At 39.8% G+C, this 7098-nt stretch overlaps 1 non-coding gene across 1 annotated transcript; it reads right to left on the bottom strand.

Moving 5' to 3' along the window:
• Positions 1-4744: 4744 nt before the first annotated feature.
• Positions 4745-4851, bottom strand: LOC133068751 (U6 spliceosomal RNA). Its single transcript, XR_009695698.1, has one exon. It is a non-coding gene; the product is annotated as a U6 spliceosomal RNA (small nuclear RNA).
• Positions 4852-7098: the final 2247 nt, after the last annotated feature.

Raw genomic sequence — 7098 nt, forward strand, 5'->3', positions numbered from 1 at the left:
TATATTTTTTCAGATATAAAATTTCTATTTCTTTCTCTGCTAAGATTTTGTCTTTTTATCCCTCTTTAACATATTTTCTGTTACTTCATTGAGTATAGTTATAATAGTTGCTATGAAGTCCTTGTTTAATAATTTCAACCTCTGGGTCTTCTCTGGACTGGCATCAGTTAATTATCTTTGCCCTTGACATTGGGTCACATTTTCCTGGATCTTTTTATGCCAAGTATTTTCTTGTTATATCCTGGATACTGTGAATGTTTCTGTAAACTCTGGGTTCTCTTGTAGCTCTCTGAAGAAGGTTTACTTTTTTCATTTCATTTTTCATTTTCATTTACTTTTTTCACTTCATTTAATTTTCATTTAGAAAACATTTTAGATTAAAAGTGAAAATACAATATATCAAAATGTGTGGGATACAGCTAAAACACTGATTAGAGGGAAAAGTACAGCTTAAATGCTTAAACCAAAAAAAGAAAATTCACCAGGTTAGACTCACTGTAAGCTCTCTCTCATTCTCTGTGATTGGAGGTTCAGTCAGTCAGTTCAATTAGTTCAGTTGCTCAGTCATGTCTGACTCTTTGCCACCCCATGAAATGCAGCATGCCAGTCCCTTGGACTGCAAGGAGATCCAACCAGTCCATCCTAAAGGAGATCAGTCCTGGGTGTTCATTGGAAGGATTGATGTTGAAGCTGAAACTCCAGTACTTTGGCCACCTCATGTGAAGAGTTGACTCGTTGGAAAAGACCCTGATGCTGGGAGGGATTGGGGGCAGGAGGAGGAGGGGATGACAGAGGATGAGATGGCTGGATGGCATCACCGACTCGATGGGCATGAGTTTGAGTAAGCTCCGGGAGGTGGTGATGGACAGGGAGGCCTGGCGTGCTGTGATTCATGGGATCACAGAGAGTCGGACACGACTGAGTGACTGAACTAACTGACTGACTGAGCCCTCCCTGTCCATTACCACCTCCTGGAGTTTACTCAAACTCATGTCCATCGAGTCGGTGATGCCATCCAGTCATCTCATCCTCTGTCGTCCCCTTCTCCTCCTGCCCCCAATCCTTCCCAGCATCAGGGTATTTTCCAATGAGTCAGCTCTTTGCATGAGGTGGCCAAAGTATTGGAGTTTCAGCTTCAGCATCAATCCTTCCAGTGAACACCCAGGACTGATCTCCTCTAGGATGGACTGGTTGGATCTCCTTGCAGTCCAAGGGACTCTCAAGAGTCTTCTCCAACACCACAGTTCAAAAGCATCAATTCTTCGGCACTCAGCTTTCTTCACAGTCCAACTCTCACATCCATACATGACCACTGGAAAAACCATAGCTTTGACTAGACGGACCTCTGTTGGCAAAGTAATGTCTCTGCTTTTCAATATGCTATCTAGGTTGGTCATAACTTTCCTTCCAAGGAGTAAGTGTCTTTTAATTTCATGGCTGCAGTCACCATCTGCAGTGATTTTGGAGCCCAAAAAAATGAAGTCTGACACTGTTTCCACTGTTTCCCCATCTATTTCCCATGAAGTGATGGGAGCAGATGCCATGATCTTAATTTTCTGAATGTTGAGCTTTAAGCCAAGTTTTTCACTCTCCTCTTTCACTTTCATCAAGAGGCTTTTTAGTTCCTCTTCACTTTCTGCCATAAGGTTGGTGTCATCGGCATATCTGAGGTTATTGATATTTCTCCCAGAAATCTTGATTCCAGCTTGTACTTCATCCAGCCCAGCATTTCTCATGATGTACTCTGCATATAAGTTAAATAAGCAGGGTGACAATATACAGCCTTGACTTACTCCTTTTCCTATTTGGAACCAGTCTGTTGTTCCATGTCCAGTTCTAACTGTTGCTTCCTGACCTGCATATAGGTTTCTCAAGACTGGAGGTTAAGTTCAGCTAAATCTCAGTTCAGCTCTTTAAGCCTTTGCTTCTATTTCCTATATGATTTTTAATCAGCACAATATGTTCTAGTAACTGTTATTGAGCTTTGAGTTTGTCCCACATGTGCGTGGTTCAGAAGTCAGTCTAGACTTGTATGGTGTTTAGACACAGAATTGGGGGATTAACTTCTCTGACTCTCTTTCCTCTGGAATTTCTCTCTCACTCCACAGTGGTGGTGGTTGTCTGGACTCTTTTCTCTAATTCTTCTGGCCAGAAGTCCAGCAAGAGAAGATAAAACATGGAGAGGAAAAACAGGCAGAAAGAGCTTTTTGCTGTTCTATTGCCTATTATGTATTTATGTATATATATATTTTGTGTGTATGTATGAGTATTCACAAGGGGTATGGACATACTCTAGGTACTGGTTATAAAGAGTTAAATAAGTTAAGCTTTTATAGTCACTGAAATTTCTGTGAGCCTAAGAATACTGGAGTGGGTAGCCCTACCCTTCTCCAGGGGATCTTCCCCACTCAGGAATCAAACCTGAGTCTCCTGCATTGCAGGCAGATTCTTTACTAGCTGAGCTACCAGAGAAGCCTCTGAATAGTTTAGAAAAATATCTTTTTGGAGCTTGAAGACAGCATTTCTTTATATTCTCTATCATTTTTAACCAACATGATATGTATCAGTTATTATTATTGATATTACTAGGATTAAAGGCAGGAAAGCATGTATTATAGAAAGTGTGGGATAATAGAAAAAATTGCTATTATCCCATTTCTTAGCAAAATTATTAAAATATTTGTACATTTCCTTTTGGACTTCTTAATAAATTATTATCAGTGGGCAGACAGATCTCATTCCTACCAGTGATATTTCAAAAGCCAATATGATTTTCAGAATACTTTTATGTTCCTTGCAATACTGAAGATTTTACTAGATGAGATAGGCTGTCTTTGGACATTTCTTTTGGAACTTTGGTGCTGTGTATTGTGAGTTGATGTTGGTGTGAAATTTAGGAACTGAATTGAGATATTTGGCTATGAACTCAACTTAAATCTTATCCTTAATGGGTCACTGTTCCCACCGAGGTGCTGATATATAGGTGACTATTTGTAGGAGGTGGTCAAGGACAAGTAATTCCAATAACCAGCTGGAGCTTTGACTCAGTTCCCCAGGTAATACTCTGCTGGACTAAGACTCCTTGCCCTATGTGAAGTGATCATGTGGCTTGGAAGCAAGTCATCTGGTAGTCTGCTTTATTTATTTCTGCTTTAGAGTCTAGAGTAGAGTTCTGGATCTTCTGTTCTAACAGGAGGAACAACCAAACCTGCCAGAACCAGAGAGCAACCTGTCTAAGAGTCTAGAGAATTCAGGCAGGCAGCCCTCCCTGGGCCTTTAGCTCTTTCGGGCTGGGAGCTCACTTTTTATGTCTGACCGACTTTGTGGGAAAGGAGAGAAGACTGGCACTTGGCCTGTCTGACTACTTCACTCCTCAGGCACTGAACATCCTGGTAGAGGAGTAAGGAAAAGGCAGAGTTTCAATGCTTGGGAAGGAAGAGGAGGGCGAAATTACTGCTCATTCTGTCCCATTCAACATGTAGGGTAAAGAGTCAACCTGGATTGTGAGCAGCAGGTGTGACACGGTATGTTAATTTTAATACTTCCTTCTTTTGGGACAGCGACATTACTTTTCCGTGAGTATCTCCAAATCAGAACTAGGCTCTTTTTTTAAAAAAAATAAATTGCTAGCAAAAAAAGAGAACTTGTTTTTTTCCCATGAGATTGGATGTTTAAAAATCATTTTACATATTTTGTAGTGTTGGATGGGGTGGATGGGGGCTATGAAAGCACTGGCTTTGATGACCTGGCCCATTTGCATTGGGATACCACCTTCCTTGAAAACACAATAGAAGTTCCATTTCCCACTGTTTCATTTTTACAAATAAAGAACAACTTTCCTAGGTGGAACTCTAGGGAAGGTACTGAGAAATGTTAAACAATGACCACTTGTTAAACTTCAATAGCAAACCTAGGGCCTGAGAGAAGTTGGAAAGAAATACAAAGCAGGAACTAAGAAGCAAAAGGGAAGTGCAGTTGAGAGAGTCAAATCAGATTCCCATCAGGTACTAATGTCTTTCTAGTCCGTGCCCTGTTCCAGTTACTACCTTTCAGTCTTTTGTAGGAAGTAATGCAGATGGTGTCAGGATGAGCATATTACCACCTGTGCAAACAATAAACAGCCACAATACTACGAGGGTGGTTATACAGAATTTTTTAAATGAGGAAAGTTCCTTAAGGGCTTTAGAAGTCATTTCTTTTTTTTTTTTTTTTATTCATAAAGTGTTTATTGATATAAGCTGTATACCAGGTAGAATCCAATAATGCACACAAACAATTAAAATATAATATAATAGACACTGCCTAGAGCTCCTTAAAGCGGCTGTGGAAGCCTCGAACGCAAAGCGGACTTTGCTGAAAGAGGTTGGGGAAAAGAAATGACACGTATTTTCCTACCATAGGAAGAATACAACAGGGCTCCTCAGCTGTCGAAGGTGGAATACACACAGGCAGAGAGGCAGGAAGCATGGAGTGTGCTTGGGGAAAGGCAGATAGTTTAGGATGGTGAAGTGTAGTGTGAGCAAAGCTTGGAAAGTGGATCAGGTGGGGAGGCAGGACCTAAGACTAGAACATCTGGTTATTGCGGTTGGGGAGGGTCTACTTTGCCTTGCTTGGGAATTTGTTTTTGTTTTTCCCATGTCTCTTTATTTATTTATTTTTTCATTTATTTTTATTAGTTGGAGGCTAATTACTTTACAATATTGTAGTGGTTTTTGCCATACATTAACATGAATCAGCCATGGATAAAAATATGGAACACTTCATGAATTTGCATGTCATCCTTGCGCAGGGGCCATGCTAATCTTCTCTGTATCGTTCCAATTTTAGTATATGTGCTGCCGAAGCGAGCACTAGAAGTCATTTCTAATGTTCATATTCTATGGCTTGGAAAAGAGGCAACAGATTATTATTTTCATTTTTTAATAAGAAATCTTGTTACTGATAGGATTAAATTGTCCAAGGTGTAGTCAGTGGTTGAACTGGGTGGAGAAAGAAAGCCTACTGATTCCGAAATGAGAACTCTGTCATATAGCGGGGTCTTGGATTTGAGAACCAGCAGTGACAATTTTAGTGATTAAAAGCAATATGGCTATATTTAGAGGCTAAATAGGATGTTTTCTTCATATAACCCATTCAGTTCAGTTCAGTTGCTCAGTTTCATCTGACTCTTTGCAACCCCATGGACTGCAGCATGCCAGGGAACCCTGTCCATCACCAACTCCCGGAGCTTGCTCAAGCTCATGTCCATCACGTTGGTGATGCCATCCAACCCATCCAACCATCTCATCCTCTGTCGTCCCCTTCTCCCACCTTCAGTCTTTCCTAGCATCAGGGTCCTTTCAAATGAGTCAGTTCTTTGCATCAGGAGGCCAAAGTATTGGCGCTTCAGCTTCAGCATCAGTCCCTCCAATGAATATTTAGGATTGATTTCCTTTAAGATTGACTGGCTGGATCTCCTTGCAGTCCAAGGGACTCTCAAGAGTCTTCTCCAACACCACAGTTCAAAAGCATCAATTCTTTGGTGCTCAGCCTTCGTTATAGTCCAATTCTCACATCCATACATGACTACTGGAAAAACCATAGCTTTGACTAGATGGACCTTTGTTGGTAAAGTAACATCTCTGCTTTTTAATATGCTGTCTAGGTTGGTCATAGCTTTTCTTCCAAGGAGAAGTGTCTTTTAATTTCATGGCTGCAGTCACCATCTGCAGTGATTTTTGAGCCCCCCAAAATAAAGTCTCTCACCATTTCCATTGTTTCCCCATCTATTTGCCATGAAGTGATGGGACCAGATGCCATGATCTTAGTTTTCTGAATGTTGACTTTTAAGCCAACTTTTTCACTCTCCTCATTCACTTTCATCAAGAGGTTCTTTAGTTCTTCTTCCCTTTCTGCCATAAGGGTGGTGTCATCTGCATATCTGAGGTTATTGATATTCATTCTCTCGCCAATCTTGATTCTAGCTTGTGCTTCATCCAGCCCAGCATTTCACATGTGTACTCTGCATACCAGTTAAATAAGCAGGGTGACAATAACAATATACAGCCTTGGCATACTATCATATAGCCCAGACTGCACGATAAATGAAGAAATCCAATTGTAAAAATAACCCTTTTATGAGCTGATATAAAAGAAACAACCAAGAAATGTGGATACTTGGTAAGCAAAGAAATGCACAGTAACATAAGAAAAATGTTTCTTTCCATATTTGTCTTAAGTCCATTGTGAAAAATGAAAAAGTGAAAGTGTTCGTCACGTTAGACTCTTTGGGACCACATGGACTGTACCCAGCCAGGCTCCTCTGTCCCTGGAATTCTCCAGGCAAGACTGCTGGAATGGGTAACCATTTCCTTCTCCAGGGAGTCTTCCTAGTCTGAGGATTGAACCCAGGTCTCCTACATTGCAGGTGGATTCCTCACAGTCTGAGCCATCAGGGAAGCCCATTCATTATATTTTGGCATAAAATGAGATAAACCCCCTCATTCCCCCCACCATAGTCAACCAATTGTCTCAGCACAATCTATTAAATGATTCTTTTATCATCAATATAATGCTGCCATTATATTACTGATATTATTCTTAATTATTTTGCTCACTCAGTCTACATATTGATTCTATCAGCAGTGTTTCCATTTTAATTCTTACATCCATAGGAGTTTTTAATTATCTTGTTGGACAACACTCCCTCATTTCTCTTTCCAAAATTGTGGCCAACCTACCCTGTTTATTACTTCAAATAAATCCAGAATTAGTTTTCAAATTTCAAAATATCATGTTTCGATTTTGATTATGATGGGATTAAACCAGTACAGTATTTTGGGAAGATCTGATAAAATGAAAATATTTGGTCTTCTTACCAAGGAATATTAACTGCCTACTTAGTGGAGTCTTTCCTTTATGTCCTTCAGTTAAAATTAAAACATTTCATTCATGCAGTTTCAGCACATTCCTTATGTTTATTCCTAGACATTTACTCCTTCAAATAAATTATACATGGAATTTTGCCATCCTGATTTTGGTATAAAGGAAGATTTTTTTTATATAAATTTTAAAAATTTAAATACCTTGCAGACCTCAATTATAATTATAAATAGTTCT

The sequence above is a fragment of the Dama dama genome, chromosome 13 (assembly GCF_033118175.1).
Source record: "Dama dama isolate Ldn47 chromosome 13, ASM3311817v1, whole genome shotgun sequence".
NCBI lineage: Eukaryota > Metazoa > Chordata > Mammalia > Artiodactyla > Cervidae > Dama > Dama dama.